Below are 16,755 nucleotides of genomic sequence, written 5' to 3' on the forward strand. Positions count from 1 at the left end.
GAGCAGCTCCAGTGTCTAAAGCTCCATACAGGATGGCACCAACCGACTTGAAGGAGTTACAGACGCAGTTGCAAGAATTATTGGAGAAGGGGTTTATTCGCCTAAGTGTGTCATCTTGGGGTGCCCCGGTATTGTTTGTCAAGAAGAAGGATGGCAGCTTGCGTATATGCATCGATTATCGAGAATTAAATAAGCTAACCATTAAGAATCGGTATCCATTGCCACGTATTGATGATTTGTTTGACCAACTACAAGGTGCAAATGTATTTTCAAAGATAGACCTTAGATCAGGCTATTATCAGCTCAAGATAAAGAGCGACGACATACCCAAGATAGCTTTCAAGACATGGTATGGTCACTATGAGTTCCTAGTGTTACCTTTTGGGTTAACCAATGCACTGACAGCATTCATGGATTTAATGAATCGAGTATTTCATGATGTCCTTGATAAATGGGTAATTATTTTTCTTGATGACTTCTTGATCTACTCTAAGACAGAAGAGGAGCACACTCAACACCTGAGGAGGGTATTACCAAGGATTAAAGTATCGGTATCGATCGTCATATCGATCGATCAAAATTAAGATACGTATCAGAGGGTGTCTTATCATATCGGAGATACGCTAAGATACGCTAAAGATTCCCACATATAAAAAATCTAAACATTTTTAACCATTGAGCATGAGTAGATCTAAGAAATTTGAAAAAAAATTGAAACCCTCATTTTCTCTTGAAAAAAGTTTGTAAATCCTTATAAATCCAATGATTTCATATAATAATGATGCACAAAATGTGATTCTAAATATAATGAACCTGAGATTTGTAAAAAAACTTGAAAATCTAAGGTTAAAGTTGAAAAAAGTGAGTAAAGATTCAAGAACTTACTATTCAAATATTTCAACTTTCAAATTCAAGCCTTCAAAGTTCTTCTTGGACTATGTTTTTCTCCTTCTTTGAACCATTCACTTCCACAATGTTTCTTTCAATCTACCATTTGAGTCACCAAAAAGGTGTGTGAATCAAAGGGGAAGAAAGAAGAGAAATATAGAAAACTGTTGGTGAGAGTTTGAAGTATTTGTTTCAAACAACAAAAGGCACATTCACACTTAAGTAGCCGTATCGTACCGATACGGTACGATACGGCTCGATACTGCACGATACATTCGATAAGTATCGATACGGTACCGATATGTATCGATACTCTTGGGAATTTTCATATTTTCAAAAGTTCGTATCATAGAGTATCGTACGTATTGGTACCGATACGGTACGGCACGATACGATATGTATGATACGTCGATACATAAAAGAGGGCCCAAAATTCCCCGTAGCGTATCGGTATGTATCGTGCCGATGCCTATCGATACGGATACGTATCAGCCGATACGGCACGATACGCATCGATACTTAAAACCATGGGTATTACAGAGGCTCTGAGAACAACAATTGTTTGCCAAATACAGTAAATGTGAATTTTAGCTTGAGCAAGTTGGATTCTTGGGACACGTAGTGTCTAAGGCCGGAATCGAGGTGGATCCTGATAAGGTGAAAGCAGTAGTAGAGTGAAAAATCCCTAAGAACGTTACTGAAATTAGAAGTTTCTTGGGTTTGACTGGATACTAACGGCGCTTCATTGAGAATTTTACTCAAATCTCAGCACCAATAACTAAGTTAACCAAAAAGGGTGTGAAATTTGAATGGGTAGAGGAATGTGAGAAGATTTTTCAGGAATTGAAGAAAAGGTTGGTGTCGGCCCCTGTATTGACAATCCCTGAAGGCACAGGTGGAATGACAGTCTACACTGATGCTTCTAAGGTTGGGTTGGGTTGTGTTCTCATGCAACACGGTAAGGTGATAGCGTATGAATCCCGACAACTAAAGGAATATGAGAAGAACTATCCCACTCATGACTTGGAACTAGCCGCAGTCATTTTTGCCCTAAATATTTGACGACATTATTTGTATGGGGAGAAGTGTGAGATATACAGTGATCACAAAAGCCTTAAGTACCTTTTCACCCAAAGAGATTTGAACATGAGGCAGAGGAGATGGCTTGAGCTCATGAAGGATTACGACTGTGACATTCAATATCATCCTGGCAAGGCTAATGTAGTGGCAGATGCGTTAAGTCAAAAGGTACAGACTGTGTCGCTCTCATACTTAGCAGTCAGCCCACCACTCGTACAAGAGGTGATGCTAATGGATGAGACCCTCTTATATGAAGGAGCAACCTTAGAGCTTGAACATCAACTAGAAAACCTTAAATGGCTGACTGTATCCCTGGCAGCTCTACAGGTGCATCCATCTATTAGGCAAGAGGTGATAATGAAACAACCTTTGGATCTTGAGTTGCAACGGATCAGAATTAAGATTCAAGAGCAAATAATGAACGACCCTGATTTCATTTTTGCCAATGACGGGGCATTACTGTTTCGAGGTAGGTTGTGTGTGCCCGATGATTTGGAGATACAAGACAAAATAGTGCAGGAGGCACATAGCTCCGAGTACTCACTCCACCCAGGAAGTACAAAGATGTATAAAGACCTTAAACAAAACTACTGATGGCCAAGCATGAGAATCACAATAGCCTTATATGTAGCAACTTGTCTTACATGCCAAAAAGTAAAAGCTGAGATGCATCGACCTTATGGTACTCTTCAGCCACTCCCAGTACCAGACTGGAAGTGGGATAGGATTACGATGGACTTTGTCACCGGACTACCATACACACCTAAGGGGATGAATGCGATATGGGTGATAGTTGATCAGCTTACTAAGACTACTCATTTCATTCCCATCAAGACCAAGTTCTCTATGGCCAAGTTAGCACAACTTTATATGGATAACATAGTACGCATGCATGGAGTGCCAGTGATCATTGTGTCAGATAGGGACCCAAGGTTCACTTCCAGATTTTGGAAAAGCTTCAAGCATGCTTTGGGATCACAATTGAATTTGAGTACTACTTTCCACCCACAGACTGATGGTCAGTAAGAGCGAACCATACAGATATTAGAAGACATGCTCAAGGCATGTGCAATGGAAATATGTGGTAGTTGGGAAGAATATATACCCCTTATGGAGTTTTCCTCTAACAACAGTTACCAAGCACAATTATGATGGCCCCATATGAGGCATTATATGGTAGGAAGTGTAGAACTCCTCTGTATTGGAATGAGGTAGGCGAACGCCGAATGTTAGGACCTGAAATGATACAAATGACTTGTGACAAGGTCGATGTTATTCAAGAAAGGATTAAGGCAGCTCAGTCACGTCAAAAGAGCTATGCAGACAATCGCAGGAAAGACACTGAGTTTCAAGCAGGAGAAAAGGTGTTTATCAGGATTTCTCCTATTAAAGGGTTGCAAAGATTCCATAGAAAGGGTAAGTTGAGCCCGAGATACATTGGCCCATTTGAGATTTTAACTCGGGTTGGCTCAGTAGCCTACATGCTTGCTCTGCCACCTTCTCTCGAGAATGTTCATAACGTATTCCATGTATCCATGCTGAAGCGATACGTTCACGATCCATCGCATGTATTACCTGTGGAACTAGAATATCTAGAAGCTGATATGACCTATACAGAGCAGCCAGCTAAAATCTTGGACCGAAAAGTGAAAACCCTTCGCAACTGCTCTTTCCTTCGTGAAGGTGCCATGGGCTAATCATTCACTTGAAGAAGCATCTGGGGAGAAAGAGGATGAAATCCAAGCCAAGTACCCTCATCTTTTCGAACAACCAGGTACGCCAATTTCGAGGATGAAATTTTTAAAAAGAGGGGGTAAATGTGATACTCTACTTTTTAAACCTGGTTTAATTACGCGGTTGACCCAGTTTAACATACATCACCTAAACTAGAGAGGGTTAAGGTGGGTTCCTTATAGACCATGATGGCAAGGGTGACTTTGAACACAGGTTGGCCAGACAAGTCCGAGTCAGTGCCAAAGGAGACGGGTGTACCCAAGCCGTGCGCATGCACGTATTATAAGGTCATGTACGGGTAATGCTGGTATGTAGCCATATCCTAAAGTATATACATATAATATACCTTATGCCAAGAGTGAGATACATGTCGAGAGTCGAATTCCGTCAAAATCTCACTTGTTGGCTAATTTTCGACCCTCAGGTGGGTGGTCACAGGCAGGCGTATCCGCCCACCTGAGTGACCCACCCATGTGGCTACTAGATAATTTAAATTATAAATAGAATTTATTTTGTTTTTCATTTTCTCATTCATTACATTAAAGAGTTGGTGAGAAGAGTAAAGAGGAGAGAGAGAAGAAGGAAGAAAAGAGAACGAAGAAGGAAGGGGAAGGAAGAGAAGGAAGGAATGACCTTGAGCGATGCCAAGGTTTGATCTTCCCATTCTGACGTCGGAAGAGTAATCCCCAACATGAGATCTACGATTGGAGGTGAGCAAAGGCTATGCTTCTTAAACTTTCACCAAACCGAAGTAAAACCCTTGATTTGGGTAGAGTTTCTTGAAATCTTGTAAATCCCACTTGAGATGATGAATCTAAGGTGTAATAGATGGTCTATGTATTGATTTTGAAGGATTTGAAGAAGTTTTTACAAGATTTGAGAAGCATTGGTGATTTCTTGAGCTAGGAAGTGATTTTGGGGTTTTGGAAGAGTTCTTGAGCAACGAAGGTAAGATGGCTTTTCAATCCTTAAATCTAACTTACATCTAGGTTAGAATCGTCTTATAAGACCTTGAATGTGTGGAAAATATGATTGAAAAATCCCCATTTGGTTTCCCAAAGTTTGGGGAAAGTTTCAAGGAAGAAGGCAATTTTTCGCCCCCTCAAGTGGGCCGGGACTGGTGGGCCGACCAGCCCACCTGAGGGCACCCGCCTGAGAGGGCAGACCCTCGGTTCCCACCAATGGGTGAGAACCGATGGGCTGACCAGCCCGCCTGAGAAGATTGGCGGGTCAGCCCGCCCACCTGAGAAGACAGGTGGGCCGAGACAGGTGGGCTGTTTGACCCACCCGTGAGGCCGCCAACGTGATTTTTGTGTCCGAATGGACCCAAAACGGACGAAAAACCTTCTTTTATGATTTTAAACATGATTTAAATGTCAAATCTTGTTAGTTTTGACCCGAAGGTGGTGAAATGCTAACCCCATTCACTTATGATAGGTTCACTAGAAACTTACGTTTCTCACGACCGATCTCACCCGTACCGGGCGTGAGTCTTTGTACACAACAGGTAAGTAGGGAGAGGACGTTTGACTTTATTTTAAGGCTTGTTTGGTATTATTCAATTGTATCTAGACTAGCCATGTCATCATGTAAATTATGTGTAGATTAGTCATCCTCATATGATTAAGATATGTGTGTTATGTTTTACATTCTCAATGCTAAATGGTTGATGTGCTTATGTGATTAATGTTTGGATTACTGTGTATGATGCATTATTAGACTAGACGCCACAGTCGGCTTGGAAACGAGTGCATGGGTGGCCCGTGGCATGGGACGCGGTGGCACTATGCAATCGTACTTTGTCATATAGGAGCATGCAGTTTAGGATTATCATTTCCGATGCTACGACCCTTCCTAACAGGGGTTGAGGTGTTGGGTTATCATTTGGGGAGAAGCAGTGGTCGTGATTATCGGGTCACTGTGGTAGTTAGACATATGCCCGGTTGGTCATTAGGACAGTCGGCAACCTCAGTGGTATATTCAAGAGGGCTAATCGTACTGCTTTTAAATTTCTTAAGTCAGCACCTTTACTTTCTATCATTTACTTTTATGTTGAGAGCCGGTGGTCGGCATGCTTTACTTTTTTGAGTACTCACGGTGGGCCTTCACTAACAACCCTATGGGTGTATCGCGGGATGGAGTTTACAGCTCGTACTCGGAGCATACGCGCACTGTGGTTGTACTAGCACAAACCAAAGACTTAGTAATATTGTTTAGGTGGATGTGGTTTAAAATGAATTGCATTGTAAATAGTGCATATGGATGTGATTGTTGTGTGGATTGTTGTGTGGTCCTTCTTTTCACTTACTGAGCTAGTGAGCTCATCCCACGTGCATACCTCTTTTAGATGATTTTATAGGTCACCAGCCTGAAGATCAAGGGTCGGGCCTCATTGTCGAGTTTTTCGATGAGGATTGGTGGGTCCCCGAGGAGTATGAGCACGGTGTTGATTGCATGTGCGAGGGCTGTGCTGCAGGACCGCAGTAATGATGTCGTACAGGGTTTTACTTTTTGATTCTTTTGATGAGCCCTTTTTGTATACTTGATACATGAATTGTTAGTCTTTTTGTGTAAATATCATGCCTGCGAGCCCATATGTATTTATCTATATAATACAATTTAGGTATCAAGTATATTGGGGGTATTTGCTGGTAAATTAGGTCTTCCACTGAACTTTTAAATGTTTATCTTAGATGTGTGTATGCTGTGGTGGGTACTGTATCAGATGATCCTAGTAGGTTTGGGTTAACCAGAGTTAACCCGGTCACCGGTTCGGTTCTGTGTGAACGGGGCGTGACACCTTTGGCCATAATAACTTTGTTAGATACTAGAAATATGAGAGATTAGAATGGCCTCCAAGTGACCTACAAATCCAAGGAAAAGTAAGTACAGCACGGGACAGAAGGAAATTCAATAATAAAAATGGCACACCTCTATAAGGCCACCCATAAAGGAATGAGCAGTGGTTCTGTAAGGATGACGTCAGCCCCTAATCACTTGATTGTCTCCCCACCTTATAGCTATGGGGAAGAAAATTCCTGAGGATTCCTCAGTTTGGGAGCAATAATCTTCAGGTGCTCAATGCACCAAGGCTATTTTAAAGGATCAAAGTAAGGAAGTGCAATCCAAATGAATGAAAGGAAATAGGTACAAGGATAAAAATTAGTAGCCCGCTCCCTTGAGACCGCAGTGTCCATATGACAATAGGTCTAGGGTCCGCAAGAGGTATGCATAGGCAGCCCCACCCTAGTCCCGGAGGAAGAACACCAGGCGAATGTCTACTCCCCCTCGGAGGTCACTAAAAAGACACTGACCCACAGCAGACACCAAGAAAGAACAGATAACCTGGGCCATGTTTCCAGGGTTTACCCACAGGCTGGTTCTCCACCATCTTGCACTGATATCCCCAAGACATATATATGTCTAGTCAACAGCAATGGTAATACCTATCAGGTCCTCAAACTCCCTGGTTGTCGGAGTCATGGGAAGGGTTATGGGTCTACCTCCAAAAGGAACGCCTATCAAGGCATAGAAGCACAGAGGCGTGATGGTAATCTCGCCAATAAGAAGATGAAATGAGTGAGTACTTGGCCACCACCGCTCCATCGAGGCCCCTACCAATGCAGGACTAAATTTTTGGGTCTTTATAAGGGCTAACCAGCATAGGCATTATGAATCAACCATCTCCTTCACCCTACGAGGAAGGTGGTTCCCTCCCTCCATGCTAATGGAAATAAAGAATATATAAAAATAAAAAAAATATATAAAAAAAAAACAACAACAAAAAAACAACAAAACAACAACAAAAACAACATAAAAAAAAAAGAGGATGATCAAAATAAAATATGAATGAAATGTAAAGACTTACCCAAGAACTCCATGCCAAGTTGTAGATATGATTCCGAGTATTGTGGAGAGTCTGTCTGGAGTACCAATCGGCCCAGCCCTCGTCCCTTTGAGAAGAATTACTACAACCCTCCAGCTGGATTTCTCCACAAAACTTTCTCTTTCTTTTTTCAGCCATATTTTCCAAAATCATAAAAAACCCCAAGAATTTTTCAATTTGCACAAAAGCCCACAAGAATGTCAAATTCTCCAAATGACTGCTTCCTCAGTAACTATGAAGATCTCCAAGAGAAAGATGAAGAACTTCAAAGGAAACCTAAGGATCTTCAGAAAAAATTTAAAGAAACCTGGAAAGATACAAAATGGTTTGGATCTTCAAGAGGATTTCAAAAACCTGAACTCACTCACTCACAAATCGTTCCCCACTCAGAAAAGTTAAAATGAGGAATAAACAAGGGGGGACCATTTTATGGGATAAAAATTTGTTTCCAAAAAAAAAAAAAAGGATTCCAAATCAAGGCTCAAAGTTCAAAGTCCAAATTCAAGATTCTATTTCAAATGTCAAAATTCAAAATCTTAATTCAAAAGTCCAAAAGATTAAAAATCCAAAGAAATATCAAATTCATGATTCTATTTCAAAGGTCAAAATTTCAATTTAAAAGTCCAAAAGATTAAAAATTCAAAGAAGAATCAAAGAACCAAAGGTCAAAAAAATCAAGAATCAATTATTAACGTCTTTTACAGGGTTGAAAGAGCAGCGAATTTCTTTCCTATAATTGACAACACCAGATAGCCCAGACCAATTCGAAAGAACCCACCTGGAAGACCAGATAGCCTAGCCCGATTCAAAAGAACACACCTGGAAGACTAGATAGCCCAGCCCGATTTGAAAGAAGCATCCTGGAAGACCAGATAGCCTAGCCCAGTTCGAAAGAACCTACCTAGAAGACCAAATAGCCCAGCCCGATTTGAAAGAACCTAACTGGAAGACTAGATAGACCAGCTCGATTAGAAAGAACCCACCTAAAAGACCAAATAGCCCAGCCCCGTTCGAAAGAACCCAACTAGAAGACCAAATAGCCAAGCCCAATTCGAAAGAACCCACTTAGAGACCAAATTCCCTGAATTGGCGCATGTATAGCCTAGTTAAGGAAAAGTCGAAGATCAAAGTATTAACATCTTTTGTAGGATTAGAAGAGTAGTGAATTTCTTTCCTATAATCAGCAATCCATGTAAGTCCTAAAAACTCTAAAGTAGTTGAGAGATATTATCTGTTGCATTTTCAACTACATCATCAATGAGCAAAATGACGGTAGTACATCCTTCAGGTGACAAAATGTGGTAGTTCTTTTCTTTGCCCTTCAGCCGTTGGCATAGGCCTCGGCTAAAGAGGGGTATTCTGTAGACACCCAATTTTATCACCCTCTTCCGGCTATGATGAAATGCGGATCTTGGACACGAATTTTGACTTCCAATCAACAGAGATAATGATTGACTTGGAAAACCTAGAAACATTCCCCACCTATCTAAAAACCTCAGAAACCCCCACGCATGAGAGAAGAGGGTCCAAATTTGACTTCTTATATACGAAGGATCTTGTTAAGATGACCGTACGGATGGATAGTACCTGAAAATATGATTCTGATGATATATGGCATGTCAAAATTGGACCATCGAATCTCCCGCAATCATCCCCAAAAAATTATATTTTCCCATTCGTATGCCACGCACACTGGCAAGCTTGTTGGAAACCTGAAAAATCCCCTACTTACCCAAATATCCCAAATTCATCCCCTACCTGAAAACCTTGGAAACCCCCACGCGGGAGAGAAGAGGGTCCAAATTTGAATTTTTATATACGAAGGAATCTAGTCAAGATGACTGTACAGATGGATAGTACTCAGAAATATGATTTCGAAGATATATGGCAAGTCAAAATTGGATCGTCAAATCTCTTGTAATCGTCATCAGCAAATTCCATAATTCGTGTGCGTGCAGTGAGAAGGCCAGCCCGTAAGCATACTACATGCACTGGGTGACCCCACACAGCATTGTGAGCATCCCTGCATGACCCAACCCGTGTCCCCCACATGACCCAGCCCACATCCCCTCAAGCTGTAGCCCGCGCACCCGCAAGCTGCTACCAATGCCCCCATTAGCTGTAGCTCGTGTGTTCGCTGGCTGCAGTCCGCACCCCTGCCTGTTGTAGCCTATGCACAGCTATTGTCTAGCCCATGCACTGTTGCTACCCATCATGTGCACAGCTGCTGCCAAGCCCATGCATAATTGTTGCCCACTCGTGCACTATGCCTACCTAGCCTATGCACATTGCTTGCCCATCCTTACACCATGTCTGCCCTCCCATGCCTCTGTGCTGGTCATGCCCCATGCATTTTCAACCCAACCTTATGTGCCGCCATTGACGCCTAGTATTTGTGTTCCACTGGCTCGACGGGTGAAGAAATTTCCTCTTCACCCATTTTTGCGTATGCAATACTCTGCTGGCATACCCTACGCCGTAACCTCCTATTAGTCCAAAAACCCACTTTTTATCCCCATTGGCTAAAATTTCTCTCTCCTCCCATTTATCAAAAAACCCACTTTTTACCCATTGGCTAAAATTTCTCTCTCCTCCCGTTTGTCCAAAAACCCGCTTTTTAACCATTAGCTAAAATTCTCTCTCCTCCCATTTTTTTCCAAAAGCCCCCTTTGTCCAGTGGTTAAAGAAATTCTCTCTCCTCCCCTTAAGCCCAGAAACACTATAAATAACCCCTCCTTTAGAAAAAATAGAACAAAAATTCACAACCCCACTTAGGAAGTGAAGCTCTGCCCTCTCTCCTCCTCCCCCTTTGAGTTTCTTTGGGTATTTGGAGCGATCTTCGTCAAGATCCAAAATTTTGTTTGGTTCTTCGAAGTGTTCTTTGGGATCTTGAAGATCTTCAATCAAAGTTTGTATTTCAATCCATTTTTTCCAAAAATAGCATGTTTTTTAGTGTTCTTGATCTTTATCGAAAGTAGAAATCCCTCCCCTCCTTGAGGTTCTTCAGGTCTACAAAGAGATCTTTGTCAAGATCCAGAGTTCTGCTCAGATTTTCAATGTGTTCTTCGGGGCTTTGAGGATCTTCAATCCATATTTAGGTCACACTATTTTTTCCCATAAATAGTCATTCCCAGCGGAAGCTCTGTCCGAGTGCCCTTGGAATCTTTTTAGAAATAGTCATTCCCAACTGAAGCTCTGTTCAAATGCTCTCATAATCTTTTCAGAAATAGCAGTTCCCAGCGGAAGCTCTATCAGATCGCCACCTCAGCCTAGCCCTCCCCTAACTTATCCTTAGTAGAAGCTCTGCCGGAGTGCCACCTCAGCTTAGCCCTCCCAGCAGAAGCTTAGCCCTCCCATAGCTTATCCCTAGTGGAAGGTCTTTCGGAGTGCCACCTCATTAGAAAGTCTGGAAATAGTCTTCCTAGCTGAAGCTCTGTCTGAATCCAAATCCGGAAATGGTCTTCGCTAGCCAAAGCTCTTTTTGAATCCAAATCCAAAACTGACCATTCCTAGCTGAAACTCTGCCCGAATATCATCACAATCAAAATATCTCAAGAAACGAAGTTGGAGTTCAAGACCATCTTCCCCTAAGCTAGGAGAATCCAATAGATAGTCCAAACCAGTACTAATCAGGGGCCTACCCCTCTTGACCCGAAACAGGGGTTAAGTTCAAGTACAATTTCTCAACCGAATTTTCATCATTTAGACTTTATATAGACTTTATTTTAGTGTACATAGTCATTCAAATTCTGTCAATGTATATTGATGAGCACAATAATCTGTGAAATCTTAGGGATATAAGTGTACATTTTGCCCCACTTTGGATAGTACTACTTTTATTTTTCTTATTTTTTTTAGTTTCCAAGTTTACAAGAGAAAGTGCTTAAAGTGAATCAAGAACCAGTCCAAAGGTGGGACCCACTCATTGGTACCACATCCTCTCTCCTACAAAATCCTAAAGATTATTCTCTCTCCTTGCCACCTCACAAGATCTTGAAGATGCTATGCAAAAATTCCTTTATGATTTGATCAAGATTGTAAGATATTAGTTAATATTGCAAGGAAGGAATAGAATTTGTTAATTTTGGAAATGACTTCTCTCTTTCCTCACACTATATCTCAGAGAATGAGGATTTTTACCAAGATTTTATTTTATTTTATTTTCTTTCTTTTCTTAAAGAAGACTTGCAGAAGGAAGGAGGCAAGACAAAAGCCCTATAAAAGCCCCTTCCTCCCCCCCTCCTAATTATTATTCCCCTTAGTTTACTTTCTAATTTATGCTTAGTTTTCTTCTCTCTCTCCCTCTCTCTCTTTAGTTTTAGTTCTTCTCTATTTTTGCTTTAATCACTTTTGTAATAGTTTTTTATGTTAATTAATGCAAGCACTCTTTTATTCTTATTCAGTCTTTTATGTTTATGATTTATGCAATTGAGTTGTAATTTTTAAAGTTATAGTTCTAGGCTTAGATCTAGGTCACAAGATCATAAGCCGTGGAGCATCTTTTTTTTCAATTTGTTTTCTCTAGTACTAGAAATTTTAGATTTGGTTTATTCCAGATCTGGTTTTTAGTACTGGTAGTATCTCAAATCACCCAAGCTTTCAAGTTCAAGGGTTGAAGTTCAAGTAAGTAGGCTCCTTCAATACTCTTCTCTTCCCCCTCTCATTCCCTCTTCTGACTACTCTTTCTTTCTTAATTTAGGATTTTAATTTTAGTCATTACATTATTGCTATCCCTTTCCCCCAAGGTTCATGGCTAGTGTATGTGTTGGCCTTCCCCGTCCTAGCTATAGAACCATCAATTTATTGCTTTTATTTTAATTGTCTCCCTTTCCCTAAAGCCAAGTAGAGAAACCTACTTGTGAGTCTCTCTTGAGCTTTCTCCCCTTTCTTTTACTTTATTTTTATTTCAGCATTTTTTCTTTTATTTTTTTTAATTGCGTGGGTTGTCTATTTTCACTTATTTATTTATTTAATTTTAATTGCGTGGCTTGCGTCTTTAAATTCTTAGATGATGAATGGTTAGGACGTTATTTTAGATACATATGTTTAGGATGGTAGTTAGAATTAGATCACAACCATTAATAGGTTTACTTTCATATTATTAAAAGAAAAAAAAATAAAGTGGCTGCTCTCTTTGAGTTCGACCCGTAGCTACACTGATCCGTACGCTTGCGGTTATATTTTAAATCTCAAAACATTACCGGGGAGACAGTTCCATGTTATTTTTCGCTTTATTTTGATAAATCGGAGTGCTTTGTTTGCTTTGTTTTATTTTTCCTTTTCTTTTATTGAATTCTTGAGAAGAACAACTTACAATAATAGTTGTATCGGTGGAGTTCGTCATACCTTACAGTATGATAAAGACAGGTTTTGCCCTGTAGCAGTACCTCAGGAATTGATCTGAGCAACCCCGGATCCCTGCCGGTAAGCTCTCAAAAAGCCAAAAAAAAAGTTTTGCTATCCATTCTTTTGTGCTTGTCTTACTCTAGTTGTGGGTAGTTTTCTGTTGCATAAGTGTTAGGTGGGTACGTAATACTAAGAACCGGTTAGAAAGAAAAGATCCAGCAAGTAGTGACCCTATACGTTTGCTCTCTTTAAAACCCTTAAATATGGAAGACCAACAGCAAAACCCTTCACCTAAATCTCTGAAAGATAGGTTCTACCCTGCTAGAACAGCTCAACCTTCCTGCATAGTTCTACCATAAGCCCAGGGCAATAATTTTGAACTCAAATCTCAATACATCACTATGTTACCCCACTTCCATGGGTTGACCTCTGAGGATGCATACCTATTTCTAAGGGAATTTGAAGAGGTATGTGTTCTAATTAAGATCCAACAGCTTTCTGATGATGCTGTTAAGCTTAGGTTTATCACTTTTGCATTGAAAGACCAGGCTAAGAAGTGGTTGTATGGGTTACCTACAAATTTCATAACCTCATGGGAACAGTTCACAGTTGTCTTCCTTAAGAAGTTTTTCCCAACTCACAAGACCAATAAGCTTAGAAGTGATATCTTTCAGTTTAGGCAAAAGTTTAGTGAGTCATTTTCCAAACTTATGGAGAGATTCAAGGATCTACTCCAAGAATGCCCTCACCATGGCCTAGACTTATGGCATTTATGTCAAATAATTTATGAGAGTATTGATTACCCAACTAAAAAAATGATAGAGTCTATGTGCCCTGAGGGATTCACATCTTTTATAGATGAAGGAAAGGCATGGGAATTCTTACTTGACTTAGCTGACAAAACCCGTGAGTGGGAATCAACCCAAGAGAGAGAAAGAACCATAAGAGAAAAAGGATATTTTGTGGATGGGATAGTAGCCAAGGAAGCCCATTTGGATAGCCTAATCAAGAGAATTGAGGTTATTGTTCCTAGAGAGCCATCATCAGTCAATTTGTTTAAGATTTGTGCTTGGTGCCAGTCCCCTGGACATCTCCTAGAAGAATGCCCTAACACCTCTGGGGCCACTTCTAATGATAGTGTTAATGTCTTATACCAGAATAATCCATATAGTAATACCTACAATCCAGGATGGAGAAATCACCCTAATTTCTCTTGGAATCAGGGCAACCAAGCAAGGCCTTCCAATTTCCATAATCAAAGTCAACCTAGATTCCAAAGGCCTCCCTTTGCACAACAATCTTTTTCTCAAAATACTTTTCCTAGGTCAAATGTAGGACCTCAGGTTAGTTTTCCTAGGGCCTCTCTCCTATCATCTTACCAGCAAACCCCTGGGTTTACCAACTCTGGAGAGGCAAGTAGAATAAGTGACTTAGAAAAAAATATGGCCCTCGTCATGACAAGCCATCAAAATCTTACGAGAGAACTCACTCAAGTTATCTCAATTATGCGTGAGAGAGAGAAAGGAACTTTACCCAGTCAACTAGAGCCTAACCCTAGGCATCATCAGCCTATTAGTTCACAAACATCAACTAATGCGCCACTGAATATAGTATAAGGTCAGACCCAACAAGGGCTCTCTAATCAATGTAATGTTGTTTATGCCCTTAGGAGTGGTAGAGAGTACCAACAGAGCATTCCTAAATCTTCCTCGTCTATTACTCATGTTAACTCTCTTTCAGTTGAGGACACAAGTGTGCCTCTTGTTTCATGTTCGTCTATTGAACCTAAAGATTTTTATGAAACTAAAGATGATTTGGTTGAGGAAACCAAAAATGATTCTTCTGAACAGGGGCAAATCTCTAACAGTCCTTATGTTCATCCTATCCCATTTCCTAATCGCTTGGTAAACAAAAAGAAGACTGGTTCCATGGATAAAATTTTAGAAGTCTTCAAAAAGGTAGAAGTGAACATCCCCCCTTTTGGATGCCATATCTCAGATCCCCGCCTATGCAAAGGTACTAAAAGATTTGTGTACTCACAAACGTATCACTAGTGTGCCCAAAAAGGCATTCTTGACAGGTAACATTAGTTTCATAATTACTCAGCCTATTACTCAGCCTATAGCAGGCAAGTATAAGGATCCAGGGAGCCCTACCATATCTTGTGTCATAGGCAACACCTACATTGAGCATGCCTTACTTGACCTTGGCGCAAGTGTGAATCTCTTATCTTACCATGTGTACAAGCAACTTAGATTGGGAGAATTGAAAGCCACTGGAACTACTCTTCAGTTGGCAGATAGGTTTGTTAAAATTCCTAAAGGGATGGTTGAGGATGTCTTACTAAAGGTGGGGGAATTTATTTTCTCTATTGATTTCATTATATTAGATACCAAGCCCTTCTCAACTAAGGATGAGATCCCAATAATTCTAGGAAGACCATTCTTAGCTAGCAGTAATGCATTAATCAACTGCCGGAATGGTTTCCTAAGATTATCTTTTAGTAACCAAACTGTTGAGTTTAACATGTTTAGGATAGGCAAGCAACCACTTATGGAAGAAGAGATTAATATGATTGAGGATTTTATGGATTTTTTTGATGATTTAATTACCAACTTTGATATTAATTTTGATTTAGAATTCCAAGAGTGTATGGAGGAGTTGGATGATGATAGTGAAAATTTCTTTTCTGAAGTCTTGAGTCTTCACACACCTGTGGAGCCCTTAGGACCCCTTTCCAATTTCATTCCCAAACCTTCCATAGTTAAGCCCCCTAAGCTAGATCTTAAGGAGTTGTCATCTAATTTGAGGTATGCTTTCCTAGGGCCTAACCAGACTCTTCCTATACTAATTTCTTCAAATTTGACTTCTAGCCAGGAAGAGGAGTTACTTAAAGTGTTAAAAGTTAATAAGGAAGCCTTAGTTTGGACCATGGCTGATATCAAGGGTATAAGCTCTTCTATTGTGCAACATCATATACATCTTATGGAGGATTCCAAACCATCCACGGAACCCCAAAGAAGAGCTAACCCAGTGATGATGGAAGCTATTAAGAAAGAGATCCTAAAGTGTTTGGATCATAGAATAATTTATCCTATTTTTGACAGCCAATGGGTAAACCCAGTTCACGTAGTGCCTAAGAAGTCTGGTGTGATTGTAGTTCCCAATGCCAATAATGAACTAATTCCAACCCATGTCCAATCTGGGTGGAGAGTGTGCATAGACTACAGGAAACTTAATGTGGCAACCTGGAAGAACCACTTCCCATTGCCATTCATTGACCAGATGTTAGAGAGGTTAGCTAGACATGAATACTATTGTTTTCTTAATGGATATTTCAGCTATAACTAGATCCCAATTACTTTAGAGGACCAAACATAAGACCACTTTTACATGCCCATATGGAACATTTGCTTACAGGCGTATGCCTTTTGGGCTTTGTAATGCCCCTGCTACGTTCTAACGATGCATGATGAGCATATTTTCTGACATGGTCAAAAAATTCTTAGAAGTATTTATGGATGACTTTTCAATTCATGGGAATTCCTATTCTAAATGTCTTCATCATCTTTCTCTAGTTTTTAAAAGGTGCATATCTAAGAATTTGATTTTGAATTGGGAGAAATGCCATTTCATGGTTAAATCTGGTATTGTTTTAGGCCATGTAATATCCAAGGAGGGAATTAAGGTAGATAGAGCCAAAGTGGATTTAATTGATAATTTACCACCTACTCAATCTGTTAAGGACGTCCGATCTTTTCTAGGGCATGCGGGCTTCTATAGAAGGTTTATTAAGAACTTTAGTCAGTTAGCCTGACCTC

At 40.4% G+C, this 16,755-nt stretch overlaps 1 non-coding gene across 1 annotated transcript; it reads right to left on the reverse strand.

Annotated features, from left to right (window-relative positions):
• Positions 1–13,584: 13,584 nt before the first annotated feature.
• On the reverse strand, positions 13,585–13,691 carry LOC122060334. Its single transcript, XR_006134353.1, has one exon. It is a non-coding gene; the product is annotated as a small nucleolar RNA R71 (small nucleolar RNA).
• Positions 13,692–16,755: the final 3,064 nt, after the last annotated feature.

Source organism: Macadamia integrifolia, chromosome 13, assembly GCF_013358625.1.
Source record: "Macadamia integrifolia cultivar HAES 741 chromosome 13, SCU_Mint_v3, whole genome shotgun sequence".
Classification (NCBI taxonomy): domain Eukaryota; kingdom Viridiplantae; phylum Streptophyta; class Magnoliopsida; order Proteales; family Proteaceae; genus Macadamia; species Macadamia integrifolia.